The 17,181-nt window shown below is 35.9% G+C and overlaps 1 protein-coding gene and 1 long non-coding RNA gene across 4 annotated transcripts in view; both read right to left on the reverse strand.

Annotated features, from left to right (window-relative positions):
• The window catches only part of fastkd3 (FAST kinase domains 3), a 58,327-nt gene extending 46,834 nt beyond the window's left edge, over window positions 1-11,493 (reverse strand). The window contains exons 1-2 of one of the 3 annotated variants that reach the window (XM_079810956.1): window positions 11,314-11,493; window positions 107-256 (exon numbers count right to left, since the gene is read on the reverse strand). The gene's annotated coding sequence lies outside the window, so the exon portion shown is untranslated. Of the gene's footprint in view, window positions 1-75; window positions 257-11,313 lie in introns of all 3 variants that reach the window. The other 2 variants (XM_079810955.1, XM_079810957.1) reach the window with 2 other exon arrangements.
• Window positions 11,494-12,434: 941 nt separating this feature from the next.
• On the reverse strand, window positions 12,435-15,664 carry LOC307122773. Its single transcript, XR_013816094.1, has 4 exons — window positions 15,583-15,664; window positions 15,413-15,483; window positions 15,199-15,290; window positions 12,435-14,272 (listed from the first exon to the last, which is right to left on the reverse strand). It is a non-coding gene; the product is annotated as an uncharacterized lncRNA (long non-coding RNA).
• Window positions 15,665-17,181: the final 1,517 nt, after the last annotated feature.

The following is a 17,181-nucleotide window of genomic DNA, read 5'->3' on the forward strand; positions in this document are numbered from 1 at the left end:
TACATTAAAATTAAACATCATCTACTAAACTTGTGGTCAGAGATATCTATTTACATCTCAGAAATATCTATTTACATCTCATATCATAAGTAAACCGTTGTGTTACCAAGGCAATGGCTGGCACATCTGTATTGCATTCCAAAGAGCGGCCATTATCAGCCCCACAGTGGAAAATGAAACCATATCCTTACCGGCTGGCCCTGATCGGCTGGAAACGGTTAAGCAAAAACAGTTTGGCCCGACGGTGGAAAAGCACCTAAAGAGAAAATCACTCAATTAGGGGTTCAAGTAATGATTCACTCGTTTTCTCGATATATCGATTACAAATCCTGGATGATGCATCTACCTTGAAACATGGATTTTTGAATTGTGCATTGTTAATTTCAGTCAATAATCGATTTAAAATGTGATTCAATGCTTTAAATATCTAAAAATTAGACAATTAATGAAGACGTGCGCTGTCGTTCGCACCCTCACGCGTTCCACTCTTTACACTTCACTACTGCTTAAATAAAATTCTTTCATTGCGTGGAAATATCACCATTATTTTCTATAAGTTAAAATACTGACATTTTATGGGAAATGTCTCATACCATTGACATACCTGAGCATTTAAAGTAAAAACCTGTTTAATGCCGTTAAACTGAATGTATGAAGGGAACTGCTGAAATAACCACAACATTAACAACAACAATTAACAGTGTACACAGTAGGGCTGCACGATTCTTGCTAAAATGTGAATCACGATTTTTCTCCATGGGAATTGAGATCACGATTCTCTTACACGATTCTCATTTTTTTCAACCAAAATGTATTGCACTCAAGTACAAAAAAAAAAAAAAAAAAAACAGGCGTAACAAAAAATGTCTCAACTCTCTTTTCTTTATTTTAGACCCCTTAAAGAGAATAATTGTAAAGCTTAATGTTGTTGAACATAAGAGAACATTAAAATATACAAAAATAAATAAAAAAAAACTAAATAGAACATGTGCTTTTTGCTCCAATTGGCACATAACCTTAAAGGTTCTTGGCCAAGAACACTAACCTATCAACATTTTGAGGTTTCAGGGAGGAACGCTGGCATGTTACAATGTTCCCCCCATGCTAAAAACCCTTTCTGATGGGGAACTTGTAGCAGTGATACAGAGGTATTTCCTTGCCAGCACAGACAGTATTGGATATTGTCCCTTGTGTTCTTTCCACCAGACTATGGGGTCATCTTCGCTGTCAATGTTTCTTGTGAGCAGATATGAGCCTAGCTCCATGTCAACATCATTCTCTTGAGAAGAAGCATCAGATGGTGCTGCTGCCTCATTGTCCTTTGCTGCTTTAAAAAAAACTGCCTACGGTCTTTCTCTTCTTTTCTACGGGGGGCAGCGGAGGCTGGGCGCTGGGGGCAGTTGTGGGGGGACTTTGCTGGAAAAGAGAAAAGATCAAATAAAAATCTTAATATTCTACACTTGTAAACAAAAGTAACATCTCAGCAGTTAAAAACTATGGTGGGTTAGCTAAATCCAATTTCAATTATTTCAATGTATTAACAATGTAGCTCAATGTAAATTTCTTACTCTGTGAGACAATAAATATTGTGAATCATGTAAAGATATACTTACCATACCAATGCTAGTCATCTTATTCTTCAGTCTGTCCTTGACACTGACTTTGTTGTCCTCCCTGACATAGCCACAGTATTGGATCCACGATTTAAACTGGACTATGTCGAGCAGCTCCTGAGTGTGTGGATCACTATACTTTTCTTTAAGGTAATGCAGGATTTTTTTTACTTTATTGATCGTGCGAGATCTGTATCATCTTCCTGCACTGCCATCATTGTCTCAAAAAGGTGGAGGACCGGCTTGACTGAGGAGACCGTAACATACTGCTCTCCTGACAGAGCATCAGTAAAGTCTGCCAGTGGGGTGAGTGTCTTGTTGATCACTTCAAGGACTTCGATATCCTGCCAGGTTGGTGTCAGGTGTCTTGCCTTCTGGTCAGCGGAGAGAACATGTCCAATAGCAGTTTGCTGTTGCAGGATCCTCTGGACCATAGCTTGTCGGGATCTTGTTGGGCACTCCGTTTTAAGCTGGTGTTCAGGCAAGTTGAGCTCCTTTTGGGCAATAGCAAGCTCCCTCCTCCACTTCCAACTATGGTTGAAGTAGGCCACAAGCTTTTTGCAAAGACCCACAGCACGGTCAATCCGAGAACCTTTCATTGCATTCTCTGTAATAAAAATATAATTTATCAACTCTGCAGTAAATTAATTTAACATTCCATACATTTTCTTGCATTAAATGTTAAAATGGCTATTAAAATTCAATTTGATGGGACAAAAATAAAGCAGGATAAACTTAATTGTGTGTGCTTATACTTTAAAAAAAATGAATCAATTTTAAATAAAAGTAATTAGTTACAATTAAATTAATGTAGAAACAACAAATGTAGACAGACTACATGTAAATCTATGCTTAATACTGTTTATTTCTATGTTTATGATTATTTAATATCTTGCCTTGTGGAGAGAGGGTTTTTGTTGTCTTTTGTTGTTTCTTTTTGTTTTTGTAAAAAAATTTAACTATAAATAAAATATTTTAAAAAAAAAATGTTGAAACATACAATACAATCTTCAATGTTCATTTAAGGCCCATTTATACTTTTAGATATTATATCAGATTAATTGTGCAGTCCTTAATAGTACCTTATGGGTTATGTGTTCTTATTTTATTCTGTTTTCTGTCATATGTTTTTTTTTATTATTATTATAAAAAAATTAAGGACCCATTTTTCTGATTTAAATGAAAACATGAAAATTTTACTGGGTATTTAATACACTCACCTATAGCCAGATGTAGCCTATGGCCAAAACATTGAAGCCTTGTCCAGTTGTTCAGGGAGGCTGCTTTTACAATGTTTGCTCCACAGTCTGTGGTGATACACACCATTTTTTCCTCCTCCAAACTCCAGGAGTTGAGACTCTCCTTTAGTCCCTGTGCCAGTTCCTCGCCAGTGTGATCAGCAGGTAAGAACGCCGTCTGTAGACAGCGGCTTCTCATGTTGAAGTCATTTGTTATGAAATGCACTGTCAAGCCTAAATACGGCTCCATGGTTCGGCTTGACCATAGGTCTGCTGTTGCCGCAAAGTTCTGCATATTTTGCAGTTCTTCCTCGACTGTCTTTCGACACTGGGTGTATAGACCTGGCAGTGCAACGGATGAAAAATATTTGCGAGAGGGCAAAGAGTAGCGCTTGTCTAAAGTCTGTATCATTGCCTTAAATCCCTCGTTGTTAACGGTGTTGATTGGAGCCATGTCTTTAGCTAAATAATAAGTGATGGCTTTTGTTATATCTTTGTGCCGCTGGGAACTTGGAGGGTATGGCGATGCTCCGTACAATGCCTGAGTTATGGAAGTTTGCGTGGTCTGGCGGCTGTATTTTGTGGTGTGGCTCCCTTGTCTCTCATGGCTAACTCGTACTGTATTTTGTGGTGACGTTTGAGGTGATTGTATAGATTAGTTGTGTTACCTTGCGGTGCTGCGACGATGAAAAAGCACTGTTTGCAAATTATAACTCTTTGCGCATCGTCTTCAGGTTTAAACCCGAAAAAGCTCCACACGGTGGAATGTGCTCCTTTTTTCTGTACCAATGTTGTTGTTACATCCTCACTCTCACCGTCGCCACCGGGATTTTCCACACTGGGGTTCATTTTTACCTCTTACCACTAGGGATGCACCGAATGTTCGGCAACCGAATAAGTAAAAAGGCAGAATAAATTTTGCCGAACAATGACGTTTTTAATGACGCGATCAAATAGTAACCCGCATAGAGTGAGATGCGCTCGCTTTATGCAGCAAACATGTCAGCAGTGTGGAAGCACTTTAAAGTGTCAGAGAAAGAGGCAAAAACGGCCGTTTGCAGACACTGTTCTGCTGAATTGTCCAGAGGGGGTGCATCTGCAAAAACGTACAGCACTTCAAGTTTAATTTATCACTTAAAATCAAGACACCCCGAACATCATGCAGAGTACGAGAAAGACATGGCGGCGGCTGCGGCAACAGCAGCAGTGAAAAGGAAAGTAGCTCCTCCCAGTCCTAGGACACCCACTCCATCTGTGGCTGACTTCTTAGAAAAGGCAAAAAAGTTTACCAATGACAGTGCCAAAGCTAAAGGTATTACTAAAAGGATAATGGAATTCATCGCATTGGATGATCAACCATTCTCTGTTGTAGAAGTGCGCTCTTAGAAGCTGTCAGCACACGATTTAGTCAGGCGGACTCAGAACCCCTGTACTGCATCGCGACTGTGCTTGATCCACGATATAAAGATCATTACTTGGATGTGGGGAAAAAGCTGCACGCATGAGAAATGATCCAGGCCGAGTTGGATTTGGTAAAGCCGCTAGGTGATGGAGACGGTCAGGTGATGCACAGCGCAGGAGATGAAAACAGCGCAGAGAGTAAACGCGCTCGTACTACAGATGAGCCGCGCACAGTCTCGCTGTCTGACAAGTTCGATGAGATCCTCCAAGAGAATAACCCATTTGCAAGACAGAGGACAAGCTCAACAGTTAGATGGTTATCTCTCAGAAGTCCCCATCCCCAGGAGCAATAACCCTCTCGAATTTTGGAGGACCAATCAAGGCCGCTTTCCCGACCTGGCGCAGATGGCACGCAGGTAGGCTACTTGTATGGGAAATTAATTTAAGATTTTTATGGTAACACTTTATAAGTAGTTTCTATTTTTAACATTAACTAAACATGAAAACCCCTTATTAAAAGCATGTATTAATCTTAATGTTAACATTTACTAATACAGTATTAAAATTAAGTATCACATTTTTAATTTTTGAATTAAAAAGTATCAAAAGTGGTAGGCCTATTTGTTAAAATTGTTAATGCACTTATACTAACATGAACTAAATATTTTTTATTATCTTACATTAATGAAGATTAATAAATACCATAACAAATGTATTGCTAATTGTTAGTTAATGCAATAATGTTAACAAAAGGAAACATTGTAAAGTGTTACTACCTATATTTTATATTATGTACTTTGTGAAAAAAATGTAACAATCAGTGTAGTTAAATAGTAGGGCTACACTGGGTTTCAACCATTTCATTATCTTGAAGACATTGTTCATTTTGAAATGAGCAACTGTCAGAAAACTGCAATAAAAATTTCAACTATTCTGCAGGTACTTGTCTGCTCCATGCACAAGCACAGTCAGCGAGAGACTGTTTAGTGCTGCATCTCATGTCATCGATGAGAAGAGGAACCGACTTTCATGTGAGAAAGCAGAGAAGCTACTTTTCATAAAGAAGAACCTGCCACTTTTCCTGAAGAAGTAGGCAAAGTAGGCTTATGTCTAGGACAGTTATTTATATGTTGTGGGTTCATCCACATTTTTTGCACTATTCAATGCACATTTGTTGTTGTAGACATACAGAGTTACATTCTTTCAGCAGTCAGTTATAGGCCTAACATAGGCTATTCAAGAAGGGGGGCTTCAAAGATGGCCAAATAAAATATATTTTTTATTTTACTAATTTATTTATTTTTTTATATTGTGCTTTGTTTGTATAATATCTGCTGGAATGTTAAAAAAATGTTCAGTGTTAAATAAATATTTTGAAATTGTATTTTTGTTATTTGATTTATTTCTCTGAAAAGCAACACAAAATAGTAAAGAGCAAATTTTTACTATTTAATTTTTGTAATGGTGAAAATATTGGCAAAATAAATGGAAAAAATGCGAAACACCGCGTTCGGTATTCGGCCAAGCATTTCATTATTATTCGGCTTCGGCCAAGAATTTCATTTCGGTGCATCCCTACTTACCACTACAAATCTGACTCCGTAACAGCGGAACGTGGCCAATGAGGGAGAGGAGAGAAGTGGAGATTTATGATTGATTGGTTAGTGTTTTGTTATTGTGTGAGTGTGACAAGCTCTAGTGTGACCAATAACGCGTGAACGCAGCATGATCTGAGGGAAATACACGGAAGTGAATCGCCAACATTAAGAAATGAGATCGCATTTATGTTTGAATCGAGATTGTGTTTTTTTTCGATTAACCGTGCAGCCCTAGTACACAGTTTATCTGTCAATCACATGGTATGAAAGTTGTGTCTGTTACTGCTACTACGGTGTCTGCTACTAGCAAGAGTAGATATAGGGCGTATTTTATTTCAGAATCATTACTGCCAGTAGAAAGGAAAAGTTAAATACTGTAGCATGAAAATAAGATAAAGAACCTCACATCAAGTAGAGGAATGTTATAAAATATCCAGTATAAATAAATATACTTCTTTTAAAGGGGTCATGAACTGAGAAATCACATTTTCTTTGAGCTTTTGAGCTCCTGTACAAGGAAGTTTTCAGTTCTGAAACACGGGATCCTCTTATATAACAGTATCCTGTGTTTCAAAACTTCCTTGTTAGTCCAAAAATGTGCCTAGAGGTAGGTGAAAGACCGCCTCTGCAGAAGAAAATCAATGCCTACTTCATCATCGCAACATTGGCCCGCCCACTGGTATGTTAGTGAGATGACGAGGAGAGCTGGGGCCCTGTTTCAATAAGGAGGTTCAACCAACTCTGAGTATAAACTTGAACTCTGAGTTGACTAACCCTAAGATGGGAAACTCTCAGTTTAGGGTTTCAGAACAGCTGAGTTGAGGTAGTTCAATCAACTCTAAGTAGACTGACTCTGAGTTAAGCACGTGCACCACGACTATGAAAAATGTATTTAAAAATGTATATTTTATAATTTTTATATGAAAAATGATATTTTAGTGAATTTCTCTGGCACCATCAGAGAACGTGTGACACGTGAACAAAACTCCACTGAACATTATTTATAGCATGCCTCCGATACAATAAATCGCAATATTTTTTATATGAAACAAAGCCTGTAAATACGCCTCTAATAGCCTGTAAATTATATACATGCAACTTCCCATTGACATCCCATTCTTAATCCGTACGGTTTAATATGGAGTTGGCCCACCCTTTGCAGCTATAACAGCTTCAACTCTTCTGAGAAGCCTTTCCACAAGGTTAAGGCTTGAGAAAGCCTAGCCTAAAAGTAATTGTAAAAAGTTTAAGTGTGAACTAGCCAGAAAGTTAAATAGTTTTAAAAGCTTTAAGTTTGACACAGTTTTAAGTTTTAGTTTATTTTTAAAAGATAGCCTAGAGACTGCAGTAAGCTAGATCGATATTAGGCATGGTAAAACATGGTACTCACTGTAAATCAAGAAAACGAGATTTAAACAATAAGACTAACTGTGTTGAGCTATATAACAATGATTAGTTTTCTGTCAATGAATGTATCCAAACAGTTGCTCACCTGTCTAATAAAACATATAATATATTAAAGCGTCTTTGGTGTTTTCATGGTTTCTACAAAATAAAACGGAAATCGAGGGCAACTCGGGTATGATCTCATTGATATGGACAAGACCCACCCACTTTTTATGACCAATGACATTGGACCCACTCACATTTACCGTCTCTAATTCAGCGCAAATGTCAGTTCACCTACCCATAACTGATAAATACTTTATTATTAAAAACACGTTAAACACTTTATTTCCACATTTTGAATATTTTCTATATTTTTATTGAAAATAAATACCTTTCCGATTTGATATGTGATGGGAAAAGGTAGTAGAGCAAGTTTGGATATTTTAATCCAAAAATCTTACATATTGTGCCTTTAAAAGTTAGGGTAGGTAGGATTTGGTTAAAAAACCTTTTTTCCAAATTTGTTTAAACTTTCTTTATATATCAATACATAATTAAAATGTAAGTACTCTGAAAAAGAAAGTATGAAAATTGAGTGTCTGTAGACCTCTCACGACTGTTTTAAAGACAGCTCATTATTTCCATTCACTCCACCTTCTCCCTTCTGGGCTCTTTCCAAAGCCACGCCCCCAAAACACATGAACGCGCCACGCCGTCCGTTAGCTGAAAGGCGCATTATTTACCTGAGACGAGCGGAGAAGAAGAAGCGGAGTGCATGTAGTGACATCATGTCAGAATCACATGTAATAAAAAATCTAACTTTATCATTATGAATATAAGATGTCTTTTAGTACTCACTCTCAAGCTAGAATAACGATACTGGTAAAGTTTAAAATACACACACAACACAGCGTCTACGACACACACAGATACAAGATAAAAACATTGGTAGAGTATATAAAAACAAACCAAGGGCCGAAATAAACGTGCAGGTAAAGTTCCCGGTGAACATGGTAGAAGAGTTTAGACAGAGGGTAGTAGCTAAAGCTAACTTAGTTCTAAAAAAAGTTCCTGGATGCGGTGTACTAGCTTTTACACATGCATTTTGTTATCTAAAGTTACATTTTGCGAAATTCAACACGACAGCGATCAACTTGAGCTAAGCATATAGAGTATTTATCATCTCTACTAATGGCTCGCTAAGTGTATAACATTGTAACTTTATGTTAAGTAATGTTATGTTAGCTATATTAGGCAGCTACGTGTGCTAGTGAGACATGCTTCATGAAAACATAAACCAAAAAAATTTATAATCAAAATGAGATTACCTGTCCAGCAGAAATACAGCCTCTTGAACTCAAACGGGTGCGCCAGGGTTGCCAGGTTTTCACAACAAAATTCGCCCAATTGCTACTCAAAACTAGCCCAAAACAAGCCCAATCGTGTTTCTCCGGTAAAAATCGCATTTGGGGGGTAAAATATGTGTCTTTTTGGTAGGGCTGCCTGCTAAAATTCGCAAATCCCGGGGCAAAACATCACATAATTGGGGACGCTTCAACCCGCGGACATGAAAAACAGCCCGCAGCAACAGTGTTTGAAGTAGCCCGACTTAGCAACACTGGGGTGCGCTAGGGGTGGGCGATATCTCGATATTTAAAATATATCGAGATATTTTTTAAACACGATATGGATTTTGACATATCGTATATATCGATATACTGTTTATATTTAATTCTGAATCCACCACTTTGCTTGTTTGCCTTCTCTGTGCCGTGCTCGCCCCTGCTCGCTCGCCCCCCGCCTCCTTGCTTTTGTTTCCCCTCCCCTCGCGTGTTGTCATGGCGGCGTCCGCAACCAGCTCGGAGGCTACAGAACTCGTCTTTAAAACAACTGGCTCCATTATATGGAGATACTTCGGTTTTAAGGCGTCGGACGAACAGCAGACAGATGTCTACTGCCATGAATGCCGACAGTTGGTTCTCAAACACTTGATCCAAGATACAGTTTACCAAGGCAGCATTACTTTGCGAGACAAGAACTCCCACGACTGTACACTACGGAGAGAGAGCGGCTTGCTTGCTGGAGAAGGTTACTTACTATGCCCTTGATTTGAGTCGTTTTAAAGCCTTGCGCGTAGGGCACCATGTGCTTTCCCGAGCGGGCGCACTAAAAGCCTGTCAAACAAGTGATTACTGGACTAAATCTTGATTACTGGTTAACATAAACACAGTCGGTTATGTCTAAAGTGAAAGTAAAATCGGCGTGTGTCTGTATATTACATGCGTGAAAGTCTTAAATTGACAGCAGTGCAGCCTAGTGAACACGCTGCCGCTTGTCCTTAAAGGGACAGTTCACTCTAAAATTATGTCATTATTTACTCACTCTAATGTTGTTCCAAACCTGTATTAATTTCTTCTGTTGAACACAGACAGCTGATGGTAGCGATTGACATTCATATTATTATTTCCTACAATGGGGACCAGCAACTGTTTGGTTTCCAATATTCTTCAAAATATATGTTATGTCCAACAGAAGAAAGAACTTTATTCAGGTTTAAAACAACTTGAGCGCGAGTAATCAATGACAGAATTTTCATTTTTGAGTGAACTATTCCTTTAGTGGTTAATAAAATAACAAAAGACAAAATCACTCCCGGCTCTTGACTGAAAAACTAATACAGTAGCTTTAATAAGAATCATGTATATTTTATAGGGACGTCTATGTAGTGTTTTATTTTTACATTTACATTTCATACTTAAATGCTGCTGTACAGCTCTGAGCTCCCAGTGTAAATCTTTATAAATATATATTTATTTTATATTATACAGTACACTAGGAATGTGTACAAGGTTTTTTAAAAGTAAAGTTTTAAGTTTAAGTAAGGTTTTCAAGTCTTTTAAGTAAAATAAAGAAAGAGTATTGCAATAAAAAAATAGTATTTTTTCCTCCTTAAGCTCTTGCTGTTCGGCTAAGAATAGAATAGCAAAAATCTGATGCGACTAGCCATCAGAACCAAACCGAAAACCATAGTAAAAAAAACCCAAGGTATGTATTGAACTGTGGACTAACTGTATTGTTGCATCCCTACTTTGTTCCTACATGAACTGCCTACCTCTTTGCACTTCAATAAAAAAAAAAGACTTTGTGGTATTTGGCATATTTGTTTTTGCAGTAGTTTTTGGGGGGTTATTTTTCCTGTAAAGATATCGAGATATATATCGTATATCGAGATATAGCAAAATATATCGAGATATATTTTTTGCTCCATATCGCCCAGCCCTAGGGTGCGCGCATGTGGGCAGATCCTGTAGCAAAAGCAGTGGTAGCCATGGTAGCGAGAGAGAGTGACAGTCGCCCAAGCCAATCACTCGTTTCGGCCTGAACGAAAATAATGACCGGTGTTTATTGCAGATTAAAAAGTCTAGAGTCACTCGATTTTTATACTCTCTTTTTCAGAGTACTTAAATTTTAATTATGTATTGACATATAAAGAAAGTTTAAACAAATTTGGACAAAAGTGTTTTAGATCATTCTTACCTACCCTACCTTTAATTGCTATAGATAGATAGACAGATGTTAGAATATAAGCTTAAATCTAAATGGCTTAGAAATATTAGATACAATGAAATATTAGATATATGAGTTTAAAGAACTTCACCGTGTTTAGATTTGATTTTTGACAGTAAAGAGGCTGAAGAGTCTTATTTGAACATTCCATCAATGTAAACTTATGGGATTTTTACTAGTTTTGATTATTGCATTTAAAAAGGAAAAAAGTCTGATCAGTTAGAAAAGATATAGCACCTTAAGCCAGAACAGTCTGAAGGACTGGCCAATGTTGACTGTAGTTTGAAAGCTCTACTTAGAAATTTTAGTCTCATAATTAATAATAATAATATAAAAAGTTTAAAATAAAGAACACAGTGTTTGCTTTCTCAAGCCAAGTATAATGATATAAACACAATAATGATAATAATATTAATACGTCTCAGCAGCAGTAAAAATTCCGAAGCATTTTAAGTGTGAAATCTACAATCTAGACTGACACGAAAAATATAAATGAATAGCATTTACCTCTTAGACATGGGTCAAGTGCAGACTGCATACAAAGCGGCACAGTTTTAACTACTCATGGCCTCGTGACAAAATAAAGACGGGTGCAAAATGCATACCGAGACACACAGAGGGTGCATATATAACGTACTTGACAGAAGCACGTTTCGTATTCGTATTCTTCTTCTTCTTCTCTTGGTTAATGGCGGATTGCAAACAACTTTAAGGTGCATACCGCCACCTACTGTACAGGAGTGTGAAACATCATGTTATTTTATAATAAATCCTGAACATATTGCAATAATTATTTTAAGGATACAAATGTCTCTCAACACTGTTAGTCACACTCGCTGTTCATAAGTTGGAAATTACCATTTCTATTTTGAACACACATTAGTTAACATGAACTAATAATAAACAGTTCTGCTAAAGCATTTATTATTTGTTAATGTTAATTTCAATATGTACTAATACACATTAAAATAAAAATAATTTACTGTGAACATGATCAGCTGTATTTTTTATTACCCAATACAAACAAATATTAATAAATATTGTATAAAATGTATTGCTCATAGTTAATACATTAATGTTACCCTAAAAACAATGTTTTGCCTGAGAGACAAATATTGATAAACTGTTGATAAAAGTCACAAAAAAAGAGATAAGAATTGTTTAGTAACCTTCTGTTGAGGGACAGACACAGGCAGCTTTATCCACTAAAACATTTATTTAGGTTTCAATTCAATTTCCATTAAATTTCTCTTTAATTTCTTTCTTTCACATTCATTCATTCAGTCACATTCATTAATTCACTCATTCATTCACTCTTCATTCATTCATGGACTGACAGACTTCCAGTCAACGATACCTACACAAGAAATGAAAGCAATAAACTTTCTAAATATTTAAAAAACTTTGTTAATTTAATAAAAGTAATAAATATACATACTGTCCAGCCAGGCAAAGTGAGCTTTTCTTCGAAAACTTTGATGGCTGACAATGTCGTTAAACTTTCTGCACACTACTGACAGAGTGAGAAAGGCTCCATCTCCTTCTTCATACACCACAGCTAGAAGAATCTGTCTGAGCAGCTCTGATGGAAGCTGAATAAAATATAAATATATAACCATTTTAAATATGAAATGACAACAAATAGTTTAATGAAATACTTCATATTAATACATACTATTCAATCATCAGCAAGGCCAAAAAAACATACTTATTGAAAAACATACATATTGTTAGAATAATGATGAAATTAATCCTTTTATTCCCAATATATATACAGGAATAAGGACTGATGAAAGGAGGTCTTACACTCTTAGAAATAAAGGTGCCAGGAAGAACCAAAAAGGGTATTTCACAGCGATGCCATAGAAGAACCTTTTTTGGTTCCCCAAAGAACCCTTCACTGTAAGGTTCTTTGAAGAACCTATTTGTTTCTTGGTGCCATAAAGAACCTTTTTCAGTGCTGCAAAGAACCCTACTCAAGGGTTCTTTAAAGAACCTATATAAGTTCTTCATGTCACTTTATTAGGTTCTTTGTAGAACCATTTATGAAATGGTTCTTTATGACCCCATAATAAACAAACATACAAAGAAAATCCAGGAATTTGATTTATTTAATTTTTGTATTGCCTTCATACATTGTGCCACATGGAAGCAATATATCCATTTAATACGTACATTTCATGATTCGAGTTAAAATTGCACAATTTTAAAATGTGAAAATAGCAGAAACTCTACAATAAACCAGAAATGAGCATAACACAGACTCTACAATAATCCAGAAATGAGCATAACACAGACTCTACAATAATCCAGAAATGAGCATAGCACAGACTCTACAATAATCCAGAAATGAGCATAACAGACTCTACAATAATCCAGAAATGAGCATAACAGACTCTACAATAATCCAGAAATGAGCATAACACAGACTCTACAATAATCCAGAAATGAGCATAACACAGACTCTACAATAATCCAGAAATGAGCATAGCACAGACTCTACAATAATCCAGAAATGAGCATTACAGACTCTACAATAATCCAGAAATGAGCATAACAGACTCTACAATAATCCAGAAATGAGCATAACACAGATTCTACAATAATCCAGAAATGAGCATAACACAGATTCTACAATAATCCAGAAATGAGCATAACACAGACTCTACAATAATCCAGAAATGAGCATAGCACAGACTCTACAATAATCCAGAAATGAGCATAACAGACTCTACAATAATCCAGAAATGAGCATAACAGATTCTACAATAATCCAGAAATGAGCATAACACAGACTCTACAATAATCCAGAAATGAGCATAACAGACTCTACAATAATCCAGAAATGAGCATAACAGACTACAATAATCCAGAAATGAGCATAACAGACTCTACAATAATCCAGAAATGAGCATAACACAGACTCTACAATAATCCAGAAATGAGCATAACAGACTCTACAATAATCCAGAAATGAGCATAACACAGACTCTACAATAATCCAGAAATGAGCATAACACAGACTCTACAATAATCCAGAAATGAGCATAACACAGACTCTACAATAAACAGTCCACTCCAAATGAAAACAGTGCAAATGAAAGTATTAAAGATATGCTAGATTATTAAGTAAACTATCCCTTTAATTGTAAGAGGAATAGCAGAAGACAGATCTGTACTACAGGGAATTATAAACTCTTTTCACACAAACAGGGACAGGTCAACTCCTTTTAAAAACAAAAACCTCCAAAAATGACATAGTCTTTCTCAGGCACTTTGGGTAAGCAACATTGTAGATTTGATACATAGAGTAGAGCAGGCTAACAGCCAAGGAAACATCAATGCTCCCATCATCTTCAACCATGTCATCTTCTCCATCCATCCTAATGGAAACGCTGCCATTGGCTAAAGGGTTCCCATTCTCACAGTCCTTTAGGACGATGGTTGGGGTTGGGTATGGAGGATCCTGTGAAAACAAACACAGTATTTTAGGGCTTGCAAGAAATAAACGTAATCAGGGTTAACTTTTATAAACTATATATTTTTAACAATATTATACAGGGTTCGTACATCTTTTCCAAGGTCAAATTCAAGCACTTTCAAGGTCCATTTTAAAGCCTTTTCATATACATAGTAAAAATTATTATTTAGTGTTTTTATCACATTAAAATAGGTAATGCTATAAAAGGTCAAAATTGTGTTCTGTAAGTTCTGTAGCAGAAGGATCAGATATTTAAGCAAATCACAAGTTTATTTTAATTCGAGCAGTCGAATTAGACTGTTTTCTTTGAAAAATATTAACTTGAAATTTGAGATCTGAATTTGAGCAATCAAACTTGATCAACCTGAATTCATTTTATTTGAAATTCTGTAAGTTGATTTTTTTTTGGTATCTGAATTTGTGAGCATTGAAAAATATTCATCGAAATTCAGGTTGAGACGTAAATTCAAATGGTTTCCAAAGTAAAATAATTTCAAAGAGGTGAGTTCAGAGCAAATAAATTGAGATAAATGTTTTTAAAAATAAAATATTTCAAAACTAAGTATTCAGTGGCTGTTAAATTTCAAATAGTTATGTCTCTTATTTGCTTCCATAGTTTTCCAGGACTTCAATTTCAAAAAGTCAAATTCAAGTACTTCAAGCACCTTGTATGAACAATTATTCCAGTAAGTTAGCCTTTTTTCTAAATCACATTTATAAAAGATTACTTGAATGTCCTAATTTAACTAAGGCCTAATCGGACACTACAGTTAACATTATCTAAACTATAGTCTAACGTTACCTCACTGGATTAAGGTTGTATTTTACACAACACACAACCACACAAACATAAATCAATGAACAATGTTTTATTTTAGCACATATGACAATTATTAAATTAATTCACTTACCAGTAGATCGTTGTGAAGACTTCCAAAAAATTACGAACTCGCTTTGTCGTCCTGAGGTGAAAGGAACGGGAAGAAACTACTCGAAACTAAATCTGGGCAAGTTAGATAAAACCATTAAATTAGATCATTTCCCACCAAATAGAAAAACAGCAACAAACAATACTTTATCTTTTGTTTTTGGCTATTTAAAATAGCTTTATATATGCACAATTACCTCTTCAGTCTCTTGAAGTCTTCAGTCAGCGCGTGCTAAAGTGAGTGGGAAGAAACACCTCGAAACTACATCTGGCAAACAACAACAAATAATAATTTATTAATCAACAAGTTCGGATAACTCATTATGATAAGCTATTTAAAATTGAAATTAGTTAAAAAAGTACTTACCACTTATCAGGCTCTCGCAAAACTATAGTCTGGACACACACCTACACACCTCGTCACCGCACCGCGCGAAGAAAAAACTGATGGGAGGGGGGAGGGGAATAACCTGGAAGTCGATTCCAAAAAGAATCACTTGGTCGATTCAAAGGCTTCGAGAATTGAGAATCGACTCCAAACTAAGAATGAAGTCATTGACCTGTCATTCCTGTGCATGACATGACTAATAATAGGTACATTTCCCCGATTACTAAACCATTATCAGAAGAACCATAACACTGACAAGTGGGGATTTTGTTCAATTCTGTTCTCTAAAAAGATTCATTCACTGATTCATTCGTGATTCTCATTCTGTAGATTACAGCATAACACCGCTAGGTGGCAACCAGTCTGAGTATTACGAGAGAAGTTTTTGAATTAATTCAACAGGTTCGTTTTTAAACACACAAACTAACAGCATAATTTAAAATGCATATTAGGATGATAATAATTACTTGACGGGATGTTGCATGTGTTTTTAAACAATAAGGACTATGTGAGCACAGGAAGGCATTTTGAGATAAAGTTTAATTGTATGCTTTATTACAAAAGGCTTCCACCTCAGATGGCAGATTGTGGTTATGTAAAATAGACCTATTTTTTTATTTTTAATATGAATGACAATTATCTTAAGATACATTGACGTTTCCTATCAATCAACAAAATCATAGTGTTTCTCACAGGAAGTGGTGGGTGGACCTCGGCCCCACTGGGGTCTGGGGGTCTGTATGTTTTTTCTTTGTTTTTTTAACTGATAAACGCCTTAACACAATTCATATAACTCAATTTATGCTTTATATTGCACTATATTGAGTCTGATAAATATATAAATGTAAATATAAATGAGTCTGAATTGACTGGACCAGAATCTGTGACAGATTCTGTACCACACAGGATTATTTAGGTCACTTTATCTCACTTTCCAGAAAAAGAAAGAAATACATTATATACAACATGAGATTGTTGAGTGTGAAGAACCATTTTATGGTCTAAAGAACCTTTCTGTGCTACAAAGAACCTTTTATGCATTGTAAAGGTTCTTTGGATTTAAACGGTTCTTCATGGAACCATACACCCCGCCAAAGAACCATTTAAGAACCTTTTTTTTTAAGAGTGTACTCCCAAAGTATAACCAAGAATGATGTCAAATGTATAGAGGCCTATGTTAACCACACAATATGTTATGCATGGTTTTATGATGAAAGAAATATATAGAAAAGAAAGATATAGTGGAGGTTTTATAGAGAACCTTTATGTTTGACTTTATAAGAGTCACAAGAAGAATAGAAATAGCAAAGTGAAGTGAAGAGTTGTTTATATGGCCAAGATACTTTTATAAGAAGTTTTTATTTCTACAACTTTTATGTACAAGCTGTTTATAAGTCCGAAAAACCTAAAGGAGGTTTTTCTTATACAACTTTCATGAATGACTTTGTAAGCATGGAAAAACATGACAACATGATATTGTAAAAATGTTTTACTTTGGTTCATAGCAAGAATACAGACACATGGTTTTGTAGAAATGTTTTATTTTGGTTTTATAGTAATGACACGGAAGCAAAGACT

Source organism: Gobio gobio, assembly GCF_949357685.1.
Source record: "Gobio gobio genome assembly, chromosome: 2".
NCBI classification, from domain to species: domain Eukaryota; kingdom Metazoa; phylum Chordata; class Actinopteri; order Cypriniformes; family Gobionidae; genus Gobio; species Gobio gobio.